Here is a 22,306-nt window from a genome sequence, read left to right on the forward strand (position 1 = left end):
CATACATACATACATACATACATACATACATACATACATGCATGCATACATACATACATCCATCCATCTATCCATTCATACATGCATACATACATACATACATACATACATACATACATACATACATACATACATACATACATACATACATACATACATACATGCATACATGCATACATACATACATACATACATACATACATACATACATACATACATACATACATACATACATACATACATACATACATGCATACATACATACATACATACATACATACATACATACATACATACATACATACATACATACATGCATGCATACATACATACATACATACATACATACATACATACATACATGCATACATACATACATACATACATACATACATACATACATACATACATGCATGCATGCATGCATGCATACATACATACATACATACATACATACATACATACATACATACATACATACATGCATACATACATACATACATACATACATACATACATCATACATACATACATACACGTCCAGTCAGCATATAGCTATTTCGGGACAAAATCCAATACAGTTTATATTGGTGAGACGCCACTGTGATGAGGAGTTTAAATATCACAGGAACTGTAGGTTAATGTGTGACATAGGTGAGGTTAGATGAGGCATCTACAAGCTTCAGTTGGAGGCTGCTGGTGCTATGTCCAGATGTTGGAGGGTGGATTTGACTCTCCCACCCTCCCTACAACTCCCCCCTTCCCCCCACATTGACCGCAGGACGTCTAAGGTTACTTTCCACTCTCGCTTACCAAGGGTATAACCCCCGCCCCCCCCCCAACACACACACATGCATCAGATTCTTAACTTACAATATTTATGTAGGCGATGAGTCACAATAACGTGGCTGAAGTATGTTGACCAGACCACACACTAGAAATTGAAGGGACGACGACGTTTCGGTCCGTCCTGGACCATTCTCAAGTCTCACTATCGACTTGAGAATGGTCCAGGACGGACCGAAACGTCGTCGTCCCTTCAATTTCTAGAGTGTGGTCTGGTCAACTTACAATATTTATGATTTACCAATTTATGTTACTACACTGACTCTCAATTTCACAATATTGTATAAACTTTGATGAATCGCTCGTCTATGGGTCATCCAATAATGTTAGCAGACTTCTAGATGTTACCACTGCTAGCTTTAGGCTCAGCTACAAGTACCTCTGGGAATTTGTAACATCTGATGATGTAGATTTGACTAAATGTAAACTCTGTCAGCAGAACTATTCGCATACTTTGCGTCATTATATAATGGAATGTGAAAAATCGCGGAATTTAAAGATAACAACATCAATAGTGTCCATGAAATGTGTAAGTACTTCATTCATAATGATGTGCTGCCCGAAATCTTAGCGAAGTATCCAAAATTTGCTTACTGTAGGTAATGCATACACATGACTGTAAAGCTGCCGCCCAGTTGGGTGGGTGTGGAGCACATGACTGTAAAGCTGCCGCCCAGTTGGGTGGGTGTGGAGCACATGACTGTAAAGCTGCCGCCCAGTTGGGTGGGTGTGGAGCACATGACTGTAAAGCAGCCGCCCAGTTGGGTGGGTGTGGAGCACATGACTGTAAAGCTGCCGCCCAGTTGGGTGGGTGTGGAGCACATGACTGTAAAGCTGCCGCCCAGTTGGGTGGGTGTGCAGCAAGACTAGTAACTGTGTGACTCACCATAAATGTAAAGTGCCTTGTATAGTGACTGTTGTGAGCCTCTTGTTGAATCACTTGTGACACAAAAGATTACTGATGTGTGTATTTGTGGTGGTGATTAAATATGTATGTGTATGTATATATGTATACGTATGAATATGTATATATGTATACGTATGAATATGTACATGTATGCATAAGTATGTGTACATTAATAATTTTGTAACTAGCGTCAAAAGATTGTTATTTGCTTAGCTAAACGAACTAGAGGGTTCAGTTCCTGAACCGATTATGTGCCTCTGTAATCCTTTACACCACCGCCCACGGGATGTGTATTATGGGGTGCATAATAAAGAAAGAAAATGAATGGACCGAACCCCACAATTCATTTAGCTAAGCAAGTTACAATCTTGATGAGCTAGTTACAAAATTCACTATAAGTCGTCACATCATAAATGGGTTCGAGATGGACCACAAGTAGTGCATTACATAATTTATCAGTATTGAGCAGCCTGTGATCCCCGCCTGGCTGGATACTGATACCTAGGTAATTTTCATGTGTCCGGACACCGGCAATAAGGTGGTATTATTTATTTAACTTAAGATATATATATTTTTAAATGTTGTCACATTAACGGCTACATCTTCCTTTCTTCTGACATATAGATTTTTAAGATTAATTAAAATATATGGAAACTAATTATACAATTTATTGGTTGGTGTGCAGGGCTTCACACTCTCAGAGCTAGCCATCAAGTAACTATCAAAACGCATATACCTTCGTTTTCACTTCAGTTATATTTATGACAAAGGATTTTAAATGTAGCCTATATTTCTACCTTTCAGATGACATAAATACTTTTGTTAATTACAATATCTAGATCAAACTAACATTGATTTTCAAAAGGTTGTATATTTTCCATCAATGGAGAGCATCAGCCAAGAAGCCTTCTTTAAAATATGAATATCTTTCCTCACCCAATAAGATCTAATCTCTGAATAAAACGCAAAAAACGACTTGATTGTAACCTATCCACCGCTGCCCATTGGATGGGGGAGAGGGGGTTATGTGTAGGATAAACATATCACTTGTGACACTAGCCCTCCATATATGTCAGTTGCTTAAATTATAAACTGTACTTGTGGTCGGACTCGAGCCCATTGTTGATGTGACAATGTGCATTGACTTTTGTAACTAGCTTATCAAGATTATAACTTGCTTGGCTATATGAATTGTGGGGCTCAGTCCCTGAGCCCATTATGTGCCTCTGTAACACTCCACTATCGCTCATAGGATGGGTATGGGGTGCATAATAAATGAACTAAAATAAGCTCTGCCTTTTTGATAACATATACAATTATAAGCTTTATTTGTGAAGCTCAATTAATTAAACAATATATCAAAGAGCCTGTAGGGTTCGGTGAGATGAGCGAAGAGACATGGGAGATTTTACATAAGTACAGTACATGGTAGTTTAAGTAGCGAACGCATGTCAACGAATAACGAGTATATATACAATACAATACAATACAATACAATTTTATTTAGGTAAGGTACATACATACAATAAATTTTAACAAGGATTGGTTGATATAACAAAAACAATATAACAAAGATATATTGGTTGATATAACAAAACAATTGTCCTATGAAGTCGATTTAACTTCCAAACATATATTTTTTTAATAAATGTTAAATGTTTTCTGGCTAGTTATGTTAGATTTTATTAAAAATACGTATTCTACTTGTTAACATTATAATTTAAATTTGTGATAATTTGTGCAGAGAAGTGCGACAACTGGATATGCCAACAAACACTTTCCAAACAACGATATATCTTGGATAAGTCGCTCCACAACATTGACGCTTGGACCGTCGACTTCCTTTGATGCTACTTATTTACTTATTTCATAATGAAATTATATTAGTTTGGAGTAAATATATGTTTTCTCATGTTCTGCATTCAGCACCCACATTATAGTAAATATACCATATTACTTCATTACTTAAATAATGCTAGGAGGGTTTGAGTTGCTTTGGGTCTTTAGTGGACAGAATCTCCAATAGATGGGGCGAGAGTCGCTCCCTCTCTCTCGCCCGAGCAAGAGTCGAAACTTAATTTAAAATTGATATATCTTTGTTCTCGAACATGATATATTTCATTTGGTGAAATCATAATAATGTTCATATCTCGATCTTTCTGGAGGCATATAAGATTTTAGGCTTTATTAGCGTATCTTTGTTAATTATACAATATATCGGCAAATGCGTAGGCGTCTGCACTCCATGCCCGACAAGCTACTGAGCGCTACTATAAAAACATATGTATCTTCACTTGAGCTATAAATATGTCTATTGTAATGTATTTAAAATGAAGCTCTTATTTCTATCTTGCTTAAGACATAAAACATTTGTGTTTATTAACGAATTATGCCCGAAACGCTTTGCGTAATAGTGGCTTTAGGCATTGTATATACTAGCTATACCTATAAGTTAAACAATCCTTGTAAATATTTATTGTATGTATGTACCTTACCTAAATAAAATTGTATTGTATTGTATTGTATAATTTACGTGAAATAAACATTGATCTGAGAGAGTTGCTCTGTCGTTCAGTCTGTACGGGGTGGGAGCTCCGTAATTTTTAAAATACATGTATCTTCATTAGAACTTTAAATATGTCCATGGTAAAGTGTTTAAAGTGAAGCTTATATGTCTGCCTTTCTTGAGACATATAAAACATATATGTTTATTAACGAATTCACGTGAAATAAACATTGTTCTGAGAGAGAGTTGCTCGGTCGATCAATCTGTCCGGGGTTAAAGCTCGGCTATTATAAAAGTACACGTATCTTCGCTTTAAATTTAAATATGCCCATGGTAAGGTATTTAGAATGAAGCTTATATTTCTATCTTTCTTGTGACATATAAAACTCTTACGTTTATTAAGGAATCTGTGTGAAATAGGCATGGTTCTGAGATGAATGCTGCGGTTTTCGAGCTCGACGCGCGGCAATGGACGCAATACACATCCAGTGGGTGTTATTGGACCCTATACCCATTTTATTTGTGGTTGGAGCCCCATACCCATTCTATGGGTGGTTGGAGCCCCATACCCATTCAATGGGTGGTTGGAGCCCCATACCCATCCTGTGGGTTGTAGTGGACGCCATACTCATCCTGTGGGTGGTATTGGACCCCATACCCTTCCTGTGGGTGGATGTGATCCCCATACTCATCCTGTGGGTGGATGTGACCCTCATACCCATCCTGTGGGTGGTATTGGACCCCTTTCCCACCTAACAGGCGGTAGGTGACAATATACCCATCCTAGCTATAGTTGGTATAGTAGACACAATACCGTCCTGTTTGCAGTAGTTTACCCCATAGACATTCCAACGTAACATCGTTTTCTGTTAGCGTTCCTACAAAACATCCTTTAAAGATTTGTAAAGCACAAACTATGGTATATAATATTGATTGGTGAAGGACTGTTATTCTATGTAATAATTTTTAGTGCTTATTATAATTTACTAAGAACAACTAATATTTCTCAAAACAAAATTACGAGCCTTCAATAGGAAGTAGCTGATCTGTAATATTCTAAGAGCATGGACAATAGTAGGTAAATTTCACAACCCATGTGGGACCTGAAAACTACAATTTTCCTTATAATTGAGCCAATCACGAATATTCTGCTATCTATGTTGACGGACGGGTACTGTGACACGTAAATTGGTACGTGAGGAAGAGTTTGGGCCTTGGTAAAAAAAGTAACTGGGAATATATCACATATTTACTAATTCATATTCAACATATTGACTTTAAGCATTAAGTCATATATGTGCTGTCTTGTGTGAGAACGGGTTGCATTTCTGTGCCGGAGTGAAGAGCGCATTTTACTGGATGCTGCAAATAAAGTTTTTTGGCTGAAAGTTTTAAAGATGTTAAAAAAATTTCCTCATCATTTACCTACATAGAAATTATAGACAAGAGCTAAATAGAAATTGCTTCAGAGTTAACAAAGAAATAGTAAGCCTACCTGCATCAGTGGCAATCAGATTTTTGCGATGCCTGATAGAGTCTGCAACTGCCTCGATAGAATATTTTATGTTCTTCGAGGTTGTTCCAGTGTTTAACTCTAACTCCTTACAAATCATTTGTAGGTCAGATCGCCATTCTTGAATCAATGACTTTTGAACATCAAGTTTGTCGATCTCATTTGAAACTGTTATTTCCGTCTCTCTGGCCTATTTGAAAATATAATAAATTTAATGAACAAATCACATTAACCGTGATGAGTGGTTCGAACCTATGGGCTTGGCATTCCCAGATGCTTGCTGTAGTTGAATGCGCCACAACATGGTCAAAAGAATTGCAACCTAGGGTACTAATGAACCCACAATTCAATTTTTGTTAATTATGCACCCCCATACCCATTCCATGGGCGGTTGTGCATGCAGTTTCCCATGTACTTGGTCTGTGTCCTCCAGTAGTTTTACCTCTGATGGCCCTTTCAATACACATAGAATTCATATTATTGTGATATATCAATACATGGAGAAAGACATTGAAATGGGGGCATCAAAGGCAGAACTACTGAATGACAGAGACCGAGTTCATGGGGGAATTGTGTGAAACCTGGTTTGGCTTCAGTGGAAGCCTTGGGATCCTTGTGGGTGCAGTAGTACTCCAAGTTGCAATTCATCTGACCATGTCGTGGCGTAGTGAACTAGAGCATGCATCTGAGAGCACTCAGTGCATGGGGTTCAAACCCTCATCACAGTTCCCGTGATATATCACGATACTGTGATTTCTCTGTGAACACATTTGATATATCTCGGAATCATACATTTAGGTTAATTAAATACTATATACTTTATACAAATTAACCTTATTGATATATTGAAAAAGTTCAAGCAGTTAATTCAAGGAAATGGTCGCTAATTTATAATGGAAAATATATGTAGTACATGATCTGAACACATAACTAACCTATAAATGCATAATAATACCTTTCACATATAAATGCATTATAATAAGTTTCAAAATAAATACAAATAAATAAAATAAATATATATTATTTTTAGTACCTTTCTGAGTCGAGTAACTAATGCACGAGCCAGTCCATCAATTTTTCGATGGTTCCAAAAGACTGCACCCTCTGTGAGTTCTTCTGTTCTTTCTGAGAAAAATATTTATAGCAATGAACATCTTGAAGAGCATAGATTAATAACAGTTTCATAACATACCTTTACTCACCACGACCAACTCAAGTTTGACCAATATGTTTTCATTCTTTTATTGATTATTTGAGGGAGTTGATACTTATTGAATACTGAATACAAATCGCATTATACTGATTACAGGGCAGGTAAAATAATAAAAAACTTGATCAGATGAACCATATAAACAAATACCAGCTTTCAGCATGTTTTTAGTTGTAGAGTTGTATCGTGAGAGGTATGCAAACACTTGCTCTGCCTCTTCCCCTAAAGTCTTGCCACCGCCCTCCATACAATACCTTTAACATAAAGGTATTGTATTAACATCCTGACCCCCTTGCTCTAAATGCCACAGTAAATACTGAGCTAGAGAAAGTCCATCTTTGGCTAACTGCCAACAAACTCACCCTTAACATTGACAAAACGTTTTATATTCTGTTTGGCAATAAATCCTCTAATCAGATAAATCTCAAAATAAACAATACCCAAATTTGTAACAAATTAGATGGCAAATTCCTTGGCGTTCTCATCGACCACAAGCTGAATTTCCAGGGTCACATTCTAAATATATCAAAAAAAGTTTCAAAAACTGTTGGCATTCTTTCTAAGATCAGATATTATGTACCCCGCCCTGCCCTGGTTACTCTCTATTACTCCCTCATCTATCCATACCTCAACTATGGTATTTGTGCTTGGGGTTCTACTACCCAAAATCATTTACGTCCTCTCATTACCCAACACAAAGCTGCTATTAGGACAACAACCAACTCTGGCCCCAGACATCACTCGGTACCCTTACTCAAATCACTGAATATGTTAGATATTAAGTCACTGCACATTCTCTCTTGTGTATTATACATATATAAAACGCTGAACTGTAATGCCAATCCTGACCTCAAAAGCTTCATTGAAGGTTGTAACAGAACCCATGAGCACCACACCAGGAATAAATACAGTTTTGATATTCCTAGAGTACGACTTAATCAAACTAGAAATGCTCTACAAATCAAGGGACCCAGAATGTGGAATGACCTTCCCAAACATGTTAAAGACTGTACCTCTCTCAACCAGTTTAAGACAAAAACTAAACAATACCTAATAAATTCCCTGTAACCCACCTCACTCCTTTATTGTCAACCCATGTCTGTTATTTTATTTTATTATTATTATTATTTTTTTTTTAATCAACACTGTTTGTCAACCTATTGTATTTGTGCTGCTTTTTCAGTCATGTTCCCCCTTTTTTTTATCTTTATTTGAATTTGTTTTCAACACTTTTTATTCTTTATGCTCAATTAGTATTAAGTTCTAGATATTAATGTTTTTCTTGCCCGAAACGCATTGCGTAATAGTGGCTTTAGGCATTGTATGTACTAGCTCTATCTATATATCAATCCATTAATGTAACATCACTTGTATGTATGTACCTTACCTGAATAAACATATTTATATTTATTTATTTATTTATTTAAAAGTATACAGTAAAAAAAAATTCAAATTATTGTACAAAAATTAAAAGCCTCCTACTATATTAAATGATACGTATATCATTAATCTTAAACAATCAGAAATCTTAAATTTTTTTACACAAACTGTACTTATTATATTTAATGTAATGTATACGTTACATTAAATTTAATTAGTATACATAAATGTATACATTAGTATACATAAATGTAATGTTATATTTTTATTTACCTGACAATACCAAGCATGTCCTTTTGCATGTAGGACTCCTAAAAATGGCTTTGCTTGACCAATGTGAAAATGTGATTGTTTCTGAGCCACAGTTAAGGCCCATGGCCAATATTTGCAAATTATGTCTTGACAAATAAACTTTACGTATTTGAAATACATAATTTGCAAATAGTGGGCATAACTGTACAGCTCTCCTTGATACATATTCAAGGTGTGGAGGATAATACCATGTCGACAGGAGGCCATGCTGATTCCTGTTTCATCCAAACTTTGGAATGAAAGAGGCTGATTTTGAGCAGCTTTCCATGTAGACACTCCACACGTGTGCTTACTCTGTTAAACAAAAATATTTATAGTAACTAAATAACCAGTTGGTGAGCATGATTATAATTATGTAGGACGGGTAGAAGGTAGAGATTATTTTGCGCGATAGGCATTGTTGTTGCACATAAGAATTTCTATGGGTTATATTTCCTTATTCAATATATATAAACTATAATGAAAAAATACAAAAATGGCCACCATATGTTATAGTCGCCAAACAGTTATTAGGTAAAATTGAAGGTTTCTCAATATATAATAAAACTCACCTTAGTTTTCAAGCTCTGAATAGTGCCAACATGAGCTTGAACATCTTCATCTTTGCTGAAGATACTATCAGAATAATAGGGGTTTCTGATACCTCTGCAATGATAATTCAGAAATAATTATTTATTGTCTGTAACCACTATAATATTAAACAATGGGTAATGGGGTATCAAAAAATGTTTTATATGAAGAATTCTGATGCACTGCTAAATTTTACATAAAACAAAAATTTACATGGTGTTAGATAAATAAAATGATGATATGGATGCAATTGAAAGGCAAACTATAAAGACATACTCAGTTAAAATATATGTCATATGACAATGTATATTTATATGTGCATACTTTATTTATAAGAACATTAATTTGAAGACAATATAATTCATTATAATATAGTGTGTGTAGAGAACAAAAGAATACTATACATTAAGTATCTGTAAAGCACATTTTATTACCTCCCAACTTTGATGTAACGATACAGCTTCTTGTTGCCATCACTATGTACTGCTAAAGGGGTTTTATCACAAGCAGGACACTCATTGTCAGCTTCTCCTCTAATTTTTCTCAGCTCATATTGCTGGAATCGCCATTCGAAGAACACTCTCTTCGAAGTTATATAATTAATGGGTCCAATCTAGGAATAGAATTTTTTAGATGGTGACATTTAAAATGCATATTATGACATAAGATAAATAAACAAAAAAAGCATTCCATTTTGTGTTTGAACAAAATTAAAAACTAATTATTAATAAATGAATATACATTACTACAAAATTTTGATAATTTTTGTATTGAAAAATAAAACTGAAAATATTAAGAATAACGGTATCAAAACATACACGCCCACGAGAAGCACCAAAGGATTCCAGTGCAGTGACTAATGCCCGAAATGATGTTCCGGGACAATTTCTTTTTATATGGTGCCATGATTCAAGCATACTGGTGCTGTAGAATGTGCTGCTCTTTCCTAATGATGAATAGAAACCAGACTTGTGCATGGTCTTGCCTAGTTGTTGATGCTCATATCCACAGTGGCATGTATAGATTGGAGTATAGAGGTCATACCTTCCTGTAGTTTAAAATACAGTGCATTGAGTGGTGTGGCGACTTGCTAAAATAGTGATGTAAAAATTAACATTTATAGCAACAAAAATTTCAAAATGTATTGTGATTCAGGAATATCCGGTAATGGAAATAAAAGGGTAAATTTTAAAGTTTATTTACCCATTATAGTGATGAAGATGCAGAGATTGCTGGAGCTTGAAATTTTAAACTTGCAATCTGTGCAGTTGGGGCAAGAATTTGGTGGTTGGGCTGGTACAACAGGTTCTGGTAACAAAGAAAAGGAAGACAGTTTGACAAAATGAGTTTTATGGAAAAGAATTTCAGACTGAATATTTCATTGTTTCTTGATTGTACAAAATATTGACATTATTCTCCAGATAATGACTGAGAAATTCACAGAAAAGAAACAATCAGACGATTAAATCAATCTATAAAACCAAGTGTCAGGTTTAAACTTTAAGACTTCTCCAAATGTTGTAATGACTGAAATGAAACATTTATTCATTTTATTTTGTTATACCAAGATAATCGTAGCTCTAGACTGGGATTGGGAAGTAGAAGTAATCTCGGAACAAAGTACGGATTTTATACAGGTATCGTATACTTACTCCAGTGAAAGATATTTCCTTCAGGGCACACAGCTTGTGTCGGGTCTAATGGCTCATAAAAGCCATTTTTCCAATATAATCTGTGGTGGAAAGGCATGAGAAAATGTTGCATTTGGTCACAAATGTGACACAAAAATGCAAAACAGTCTTCACATTTGATGCTTGCCTCACAATTTGTACATTGTACACAAACTTTACCTGATGAAAAAAGGGGTAATTATTTATACTAATTTTAAATACTGTATACCTAACATTTTAAACAATCTGAAGTCTAAATGTATTAATAGAGTGTCATTAATTTGCATATGATGCTTATTATACAGTATAACCTTAATGAACACAGCAATATTTAATTTACCTTTATCTGGAACACCCAACTCAGACAATGTCCAATCGAACCGCATTGCCCTGCTTTCTCCCCAATTAATCTCTGCATTTTTTCTTCTTTTTTGCCAGTCAGAAACACTTGGCTGAGAATCTTTAATTTGTTCAAGTTCTGCAGCAAGTACTTTGAAATATGGGATTACAAATTAGTAAGAAAAATTTGTAAGTGAAAGGAATGATTAGTATAATATGTTAAACAAAATTTCATAGGCATTAAGCACAATTTTGGTACATAATATTTATGACGTGTGTCCATTAAATAAACCCTCATTTAAATACCAACAAATGATGTTGGGACATACCAACATCAAATGATTCCAAAGTTTCTTCACCAGCTGCCAAATAACTTTGAGTGTACGTTCTGCCACTAGTAGAATAGCCCGTATTTTGAATGTGTGGTGGTGAAAGTATAGTAGGCAGAATGTCTGGGTGGCACATTTGAAGATTTAAGCATGGTACATAATTGCAAATTGTATACAAGTATTAATATTTTCAGACAAATCTCAAGATATTACTATAACTAACTTTATGCTACCAAGTTGTTCAGTGTTATAGTAATTTAATCTCCATAATTGTCTAGCATACACTTAAAAATAGGCAACAAATATTATTGGAAAGTACACAAATAACAGCTGTAGAAATATTGTTAAAAAAATAATAGAAGATTACCATCAGATTGGGGTGCAGCTGGTCTTTGTTTTGAATTAATGTGTGATACATCCTGTATGTTATCTTTTTTCTGTTTCTTGTTTGTCACCTTTATTGAGTTTGGTTCCTCCACGTTTAAGAGTCTCTTCAAGTACTCATTTCTTTGTATCATTGCAGCACGTGCTTTCTGGTACTCACGTTCAAGATGTTCTCTAGTCATCACTGCTATTCTCCGGTGAAATTCTGAAGAGAAAATAATAGTGTTCGAAGGAAAAGTACAAGAACAAAACAAGAAAATTATGCTTATGCAAAATTATGCTACAATGTACCTATTAATAATCTTAAAATTTGCTACAAATTACCTACTTATAATTATGTGTTAAATTATGGACTTTCCCATAATGATATGCATGTTAGTGGCATTACCTATACTGCCTACCTGGAGCCCCCTAGAGAGATAGTGACACAAGTTAAGGTAATCCCTTTAGTAAGGTGCTGGGTCAACATAAATAAGCTATAACTAATAAGGACACAAATCAATATGTTCATTTAACAGTGGTATTAACATTTATATAAATATAGCTAAGAATAAGTTTTTACAAGTGTAACAAAGTGAAAGAAATGTATGAAAATTTTGATGATATATTAAAATGCTCATTGATTGAACTTGTCTTCCTATATATAAAGTATAAAAATAGTAAACACAGTACCATTATTGTTGTCTGTAGTTATTTTTGGAACATCTGGTATGTACAGCATACTGTCAAAATCCGATGATCTATCTGAAAAATAGATTGGTAGCGTAAATATTTGAATTCATTGCATAGCCTTTTATACAAACAAAAAAGAAAAATTGTACAGAAAAGCTAACACAACATTATAACACCTTTCTGTGGTACTTTCTATGGTACAAAAGAAAACAAACCTTAATTATAAAGGAAAATAAACTGACAGAAGAACTATGAATACTGCTGAAAATACTTTCCACAAAATATCTGAACCAAGGGATAGTACCCCGAGATTTTAAATATGAAAATTTCACCCTTACAGTATTTAAAAAAAAGCAGAAAGAGTTAAGCACAAAACTAATGTCCGATCAGCTAGGTATAACACATCTGCAAGCTCATGGCGAAAATCCTAAGGGAGGGAATCATTTACCATCTTTCAGTGAACAATCTTATTCAATCGACACACCATGGTCTTCTTAAAAACAGATGCTACCTTATAAACCTCCTCACTTTTGGGACATGGTAACATGGTACTCAGATAAAGGGTTTCCGGTGGATGTAGTATACATGGATTATGCTAAAGACTTTAATAAGGTACCACATGGAAGACTAGCAAGGAAATTACAGGTTCATGAAAAAAATTGTAAAGTGCACAAAACAATAGTTAAAACAAAGAGAGCAAAAGGTCATACTAAATGGGAATGAATATGAAGAAATGTGGTAAGTTGAGTACCTCAGGGGTCCATTTTTAAGTCTAAAATATTTTTCATATATTGAACATCTATGATATAGAAAAGAATATAATATAATCAACCACATCCTCATATTTGCAAATGCCTGGCATTTCACGAGCACTTTGTCCGGGGTTTATATTCTAGCCGGGGAGGATTTACTGGGTTAGGCTAACCTAACCTAACCTAACTTAACCAAACCAAACCAAGTATCTCAAGTTACAAATATCTCTGGGAATTCATATTATCTGCTGTTGTAGAATTGACAAAATGGACAGTGTCAACAAAATTATTCCCACATACTCCGTCACTATGTGATGGAGTACACATAGAATAGGGACTGAATTGTCCCTGACAGGGACAATTCTGTAACAAATGTTCTAGCATAAAACTTTGTACAGTTTAGTAATTTCTTACCATTTGATGTACTAGGTAGATCCATGTTTGGTGAAGTTTTATAGCTGGAGCTGGAAGATCCTGTCGAGATGACTTCTTCAAAGAGACTAATAGCTTCAACACATATTGTGTCTTGAGTCTTCCAGTACTTGGCCTACAGTTACCAGATCTGATTTACAGAAACTAGTGAACTATGGAGATAAGATTGTTAATAATATTCTTTTTTTTGAGATTCATATGACTTGCAGCTTAAAAACCAACCTTATTTTAAAATAGTACACTAAAGTACATAGCAAATTGCGAAATTCGTAGCTTTAACTACTTTAAAGCTAAATTCTCAAGCTTTGAAAATAAGCACAATTTGCTATTTTAAGCGGAATCTGGCAACTCTGATTTAGCATGTAAACATTGACTTGCATTCACAATGTAGTTATTTATTTTTCAACAATTTAAAACGAGTTATGAAAATACACACATTGGTACATTATTGCAAAGGCACTATACTATATATATATATATATATATATATATATATATATATATATATATATATATATATATATATATATATATATATATATATATATATAAATTGTTGCAAGTCGAGCAACAAATATTTTACATTGAACAACAAATGAGATTGGAAAAGCAGTATTGCCAAAATAGACCCCAGACACACCCTGTGGGTAGTAATGGACCCCCATACCGACCCTATGAGGGGTAGTGGACCCCATAATAACACTATGGGCGATAGTGGACACTATACAAACACTATGGGCGGTAGTTGACTTCATAGAGACCCTGTGGGCGGTAAGGGACCCCAGACCGACCCTGTGGGTGGCGGTGGACCCCATACCGACTCTGTGGGCGGCAGTGAACCCTATATACTAATCCTGTGGGCGATACTGTACCCTATAGTCATCCTGTGGGGGCAATGGACGCCATACATATCCAGTGGGTGTTATTGTACCCCATACTTATTCTGTGGGTGGTTGGAGCCCCATACCCATCCTGTGGGTTATAGTGGACCCCATACTCATCCTGTGGGTGGTATTGGACCCCATACCTATCCTGTGGGTGGTTGTGAGCCCATACCCATCCTGTCGGTGGTAGTGGACGCAATACACATCCAGTGGATGGTATTGGATCCCATACCCTTCCTGTGGGTGGAAGTGATCCCCATACCATTCCTGTGGGTGGATGTGACCCCCATACTCATCCTGCGGGTGTTATTGGACCCCTTACCCACCTAACAGGTGGTAGTGGACCCTATACTAATCCTATAGTTTCCAATAATCCACACCATACCATCCTGTTTGCAGTAGTTTACCCTATATACATTCCAACATAACATCGTTTTCTGTTAGCGTTCCTACAAAACATTCTTTAAAGATTTCTAAAGCACAAACTATGGTATATAATATTGATTGGTGAAGCACTTATTCTATGTAATAATTTATTGTGCTTATTTTAATTTACTAAGAACAACTAATATTTCTCAAAACAAAACTACGAGCCTTCAATAGGATGTAGCTGATCTGTAATATTATAAGAGCATGGACAATAGTAGGTGAATTTCACAACCCATGTGGGACCTGAAAACTACAATTTTCGTTATAATTGAACCAATCACGACTATTCAGCTATCTACGTTGATGGACGAGTACTGTGAGACGTAAATTGGTACGTGAGGAAGAGTTTGAGCCTTGGTAAAAAAGTTAACTGGGAATATATCACATATGTACTAAATCACATTCCACATATTGACTTTAAGCACTAAGTCATATATGTACTGTCTTGTGTGAGAACGGGTTGGATCAATGCCCTCAGCCTGACAGCAGATACAAACGGGGCTGAGTGGGTCTTGAAAATAATTGTCCAGGAGAAAATACCTATGGACATATTGAGACAAATGAGTGCTCATTACAATAAAAGTATCTTATCTATGAATGAAATATCTGAGGGTTTAAAGTCAGTAGTTCATCAATTACGAACACATGACAAATTAAAACCACCAAGTAAACCCTCTGAAACTAATAATAGTAAACCACGGAGTACCAAAGGTACTCCAAATCAATCTAGACAATATAATTCAACACCAAAGTGGAACAGTAGAAGTGTGGGCGTATATGCAGTGGGACCCTCCAAGCCTATAGTTACTGTGTCACCTAAGAACGTGACACCAAAGGGTACTGGAAGCTATGGAACATGTTTGTTCTGCAATGAGAAACATTCAATGTACCACTGCCCTAATTTTCCTGATAGTGACGCCCGTGTTGAGCGACTCAAAGATTTGCAACATTGCACGAGGTGCCTCAGGAAACATAACATCAACGACTGTGATACCCAATTACACACCTGTAATAGGTGTAACAAAGGTCAGCACCATGCAGCATTGTGCAGAGACACCAAAACAACGTCTCCAAACCCCAAGGTGGAAGATAGCATTCCCACCACTGTACAGTACTGCAAGGTGCAACAAACAAAGAGTGTCCAATCGGCAAAGTCTAAAGGTAATACGACTTTGCCTACTGCCCAAATTACCATCCAGAATAAGAGGGCCAAGGTCCATACCCGTGGGTTGTTTGACCAAGGGTCCCAGAGAACATATGTCACTAAAAAGTTGGCAGATGAACTACAATTAAGGCCTGTAGCCCAGATGTCATTCAATATCTCAGGGTTTGTAACAGATGCAGGACCTCAAGTCTACCAGGTGGTACAACCATCAGTACATTTAGGCAGGTACGTCTGTAGAGTACAAGCCATTGTGGTGGACAAAATACCAGTAGACCTACAAGTTCAAGGTCTGAGAGCAACAGCCAAATTCCTGAGAAATAGAGGAATAAAATTGGCAGATAATATTAAGTCTGATCACCTCACCGACTTCAGTCTCCTTGTAGGGGCAGACTATTGTCATCGATTCATCGGTAGCCCTACTAAATATCAGGGTATAACCATGTTAAACTCTGCAGGAGGTAAATTACTCTCAGGCCCAGTATCAAGCCTGAGGAGACCTATGGCTGCAGATAAACAATACTAGTAGAAATCTAAATTTGTCAGCTGATTATATTTCTCCAGTAGCATTATACTAAGGAGATTACATCTGACTATAGTAACAGAGGTTGATGTTAGTATCATCATTTAAAGCTGAAGATGAGTGCATGAGGCCTCAGTGGCAAATCAGTGAACAGTAGCCTAAACAGCTACAAGTCACTGCGACCAATGTCACTGAACCCACTGCAGTCTCAGAACCATACTTTACTTTAATGATGAGCTATTCAATCTTCTGAATCAATTAACTAAATTAAACCCCAATAAATCTGATGACTGATTTGATACATTTATTATTTAATCAAGATGTATTCCATGGGCCTCAGTGTTTATATATCAGTGACCAGTTACCTGAACAAGCTTCAAGTTATATCTAATGTCACTGATCTCACTGCAGTCCCTGAATCATACTTGACTGTAGTACTTGATCACATTCAGTCTTCTGGGTTAAATAATATGTAATTAGGCTTGAATTTTAGCCTTTCAAGAGTTAACAGGGAAATGAAATCGCATTAGACTTCTAATCCCTGCAACTCGAGTACAGGACATCCGTCCTGTACGAACAGATGCACAAATGTGTGATTACTAACTACTAACATCAAATTAATCTAATAATTCGAAGGAGGAGTATCGGTGTTCGTCTGTTCTAAATAGGACTTCGACCCGTGAGCAGCCCCCTGGGGAATTATGTCGGAAAATCCGACACCATTTAATAATATCATACAGACAGATAATATTGCTGTGTTGTATAAACAAGTTACCTATAGAAAATGTAACTTGTAGTGGAATTTCCGTCTATAGAAAACGGGATATCATTACCACATACTGTTATAAATTCACCACCTATTATGGTGGGAATTATTCTTAAATACATTAGTCTTTGGACTTTACCATCATAAAAACATCTCATATAAATTAACTTAATTATCAAAATTAAAATAGAGTAAATGTGACCCTTCTATCACTTACTGTCATCTGGACAATGTAGGCCAGTAGCGTCAGTTGTGAGGGAGTGGTCAGCCATTGTTATTGTACTTAGACCAAAGGCATGGGAGCAATTTGGCTCCTGTTAATTTTACTTGGACGAAGTGTTATGGAAACCAAAGGTGTACCATCATCAACACGCTGTCAACAAATACAAGTTAAGTGTTCTGCCGAAACCCATTTATCTATCATTTGTGGCCATTAATGTCATTAGATAGGGTGGGCCGGTTAGAATACGAGATCGCCTCATACTAAAGGTAATTAAGCCTAGGTCTTAATGGTTCCTTGTACAGTGGTTTCTCTGATATAGCTATCATATATTAGGATTCTGGCTTCATAGCTAGCGCCCTTTTGACAGGTCAAGACGAGGAAGCATGCTTTGTGTGCCAGTTACTGGGTGATGGAAGCTACCTCAAAGAGGATAATTCGGTGTCTACATCCTGGTTATACCTGGTGGACTAAGGCCTGCTGTACAATAAGATAAGGAACCTCTTCAATGTTTAACAATATTTGTAGTTAATACTGTAGTTTGATTGGCTGCATATATATAAATTCAATATAAACCCCCCCCAATTGTGTAGAGGATTGATTTGTGAGATTATTGCAGAAATACAGTCCACTTATCATCATACAAATTGCTATCGAAGTATACAAATTAACGTAAATATAAATTCTATATAAATTCATATAAATTAAATAAATATAAATCTCACAGGTTGGTTCCCACAGTCTCCATATGGGTAGTAGTTGGCATCCATCAGTCTCAAGAGACTATGGAGTTGCGCTCTGGTTGTCGGTCTGGAGTGGCCTCACCAGAGCTCAAAGCCAGGGTAGGTTGATTCGGGGGAGAAGCTGTTACCCAGGCAGCAGGTCTCCCCTCTCCACGGCGCTGAAAGTACCTAGTTGTTAAACTATATAACGGGTCGTTTTCCAAGGAAAATTAAGATTAAGGACTTGCCCGAAACGCTATACGTGCTAGTGGCTGTAAAAGAATGTAACAACTCTTGTATATATATAAAAGATAAAAGGGAGAGAGAGACAGAGACAGCCAGAACAAGCAGTGAAGGGTATCTAAAATCAATGCTTGCACCTGGTCTCCTCCCACTTGAGTGAATGGGTCTTCGGCGGCTCCAGAAATCACTCGTCAGGACATTCTCCTTTTAGATAAAATACAGAGAAACACATCACTAAACATATTTACCTTTTTGTTGCTAAACCAAAACACAAAAATTGCGCTGTGCACAAAAGCACAGATAAGAACACAGGCACGCCCACTCGGACTAAAAGTGTGCAAAGAAAGCACTTATAACATTCAACGATCACTCGTGGCAAGTGATGTGTTGCATAAAATGCAAGAGGAGTGCTGGGTCATGAGGCCGGATATAAGGTAATGAAAATAGGTGCTGGGTCATGAGGCCGGATATAAGGTAATGAAAATGGGTGCTGGAGCAGGAGGCCGGATACAAAGTAATAAAAATGGCGGAAAGGAAAGACAGTGTCTGGATATAAGGACACTGGATATAAGGATATATCTGTAAGAGAAGACGAATTCAACAGTCAAACTCATTGGGAGGTTTCTGCCAACAGCGCCCAAACATATCCCACACGCCACACATATACCGAGTTCAATCAGCGGAATATGAAAGATTAGACAATATAAGCAGGCTATACTGCCTTCAGGAATCTGAACTGTAATCGAACGCAATCCTTATCTAATGAAGCAGACAAGTATACCTCATGGTATAACCCAAAAAAAAAAAGAGTCCACCAACCAAACAAGTAAACCACATAAAATAACCAAAAAAGAGTACACTACATTGTATAATACAAATAAATAGTAAACCACAAGGTATACTACAATGGGAGATATAGGCATCGCTCAGTATACATGCCAATTGATAACGGTACTCCGCACTACCCAGACTGTCACAATATTACCTTCACAAACAGACGTTAACTAAGAGATTTATTCATCAAATGTCGTCACTCTTTGTAGGGGGAAGAAAAGCTATTTGAATTATCAAGGTTTCTCAAGGCCTTGACATTTTCCAGAATACAACCCACAACAGTCGCCTGACTCCCGTGTATTCACTACGAGGGGGGGGGAACAGAAGCATTGGTTTAAGGAAACGTGCCCAAACGATTTTGTTTTCCATAAAACCTCACCAATATACAGAACATCGACAGATCGTCGTATCCACAGGAACCAAAGTATTTGTGATTCAACCGTTCACATTTTAGTTTCACCAAACATGGAAAATCTTCTAGGGTCTATGGCCTGAAGAGACTATAGGGACCCCATCCTTCCGCTATTTCCCGGTATCGGGCAGCCGGGGCGCATCCGATCCCACGGCGCACCTATATGGACGCGTAGAGAGAATCTCTACGGATCAAACGAAGGAGAGCTCCCATAACAGCAGAACTTGTTGGAACCACCAACAAGTTGTTGTTGTTGACTGTCAATCAAAGACCGCATACAGAGATCGCTTCAGAAAAACCTTCAATATAGAACAAGTACATGGATGGATAATCTGGTCAAGATTCTAGAGAAAGTGGACTTGAAATGGACCATTAAAAACAATGGGGAAGATAGACCATATGAACACTTTTGGCAGCCTCCTCCATGGAAAAGAGTCGAGTCTAAAGATAATCATTGAATGATTACCAGTTAAAAAATCAGCATGTGACTCGCAGAGGCTCAAAGTAGTCATAGAGCAACAAATGGAAACCATCTCAAAACCTACAACGACTCACATCTTCACAGACGGATCAGTTGATCAAGAAAGAGGTTCTGCTGAGGCAGCAGTTTACACTACCATCCATAAAGCTTACTGGAGCATTTATAGTGGGTGCTCAACATTACAAACAGAATTATATGCCCTGAAGGAGGCCGACAATTGAGAATAATTTACATGATGTCATCATTCATACCGACTCTAAATCTTCGCTCCAGGCATTGTTATCCAGTCAGCACAGAGATAATTTTCGATTCACAGAAATCCAACATATAGGAAAAGAGACCCATAATCTAGGGCTGTCAATCACCCTAAATTGGATACGAAGTCACATTGGCATAGATGGTAATGAAAAGGCAGACTCACTAGCAAAAACTGCCACTGCTCTACCTGTTGTACAGGTTCAAATATCTCCAAGTTTTTCACAGATTAAAGAGCAAATAAAGAAGAAAATACTCTCAACTATCAAAAGTCGCCACAGAGCCAAAGTAGCGGAAGGAAGATCCACTGCGATATGCTACGAACAAGCCACTAGTTACTCCTCTTTCAAGCCTGGCAAAAAGATATCCAGAGACATTACAGTAGCCATACACAGACTCAGACTTGGTTACCAATGCTGCTGAGAGGTAATGAACACAATAGTTAAAAGGTGTCATATCTGTGGAACAGAAGCAGAGGCGCCACTATTGCACTACTTATTGAAATGTGAAGCTACTGAACCCCTGCGCATCAAACTCAACATTATTCCAACGACGCCAGCTACATTAGATGCACATTCCACCGCGACTACAATGATTAGAAAAGCCATTGAGGAATGGGACTCACTAGTGAGCATTTTGCATCTACATCCGCCACCAAGATAATGTTATTAAAACAAGACTAAAACCAGTGCACTAAAACAGAAGCGAAAAATAAACTGGAAAAACGGAGGAATCCCCACCTCTATTTGAAACTTTGACCCAAATATCACAGTAACAAGGTTATCGCGAATAACCGAACTCAATTACGGGCTCATCATAGCCCGTGCTACATGAACACTTCGTTCTGAGTAGCTAAATCTAAAACAACAACAACGTGTAAGTTTCATTGCAGATGGCATCCGAAATGACTACCAGAACGGAACCTACCCACATCGCCAACTTGGACCTGTCAGGTAACGTGAAACACGACATGAAGGAACTGCAAGATTCTCTTTGGAGCGAAGGCAAGAAGCTCGACCAGACCCACACACAGCCTCGCTCATGTGCCAGGTAAGTCCACTACGGGCTCACCATAGCCCGTGCTACTTGGAACTTGTTCCGAGTAGCTGAATCTATAACAATAACAACAACAACAAGCTCGACCATGTTGCAGCCGACCCAGACTGATGAGAGAGTGTTAGGAGAATTGGTCAGTGGGAGTTTACAAAGTCATTAAAAGTTCAACAGATTATGTTATGCAAACTAAGCTGTTTGTTTATTAGCTTGTGAAAGAAACTATGTTAGGTTCTTGGATTTTAATATATTTGTTACGAACCCAACGACACTGTTGACGTATGGAGGAGCGACTTCAGCACCATCTGTGAGTCTGCTCTCAAACCCCCATGGAATTGGACTCTACCTGGACAACGCCATCTATTGGGGGTGGCGGAGTAGGTGTAATTGGCTCAAGATTCCTGCCTTGAGAAATCAGTGAGGTGGTAGTGAGTGACCTCTGGTGATAAGGCAATTCAAGACCAGCGCCATCTGTAGTTACTACGAGCATAAATGTCAAT

The sequence above is a fragment of the Procambarus clarkii genome, chromosome 26 (assembly GCF_040958095.1).
Source record: "Procambarus clarkii isolate CNS0578487 chromosome 26, FALCON_Pclarkii_2.0, whole genome shotgun sequence".
NCBI lineage: Eukaryota > Metazoa > Arthropoda > Malacostraca > Decapoda > Cambaridae > Procambarus > Procambarus clarkii.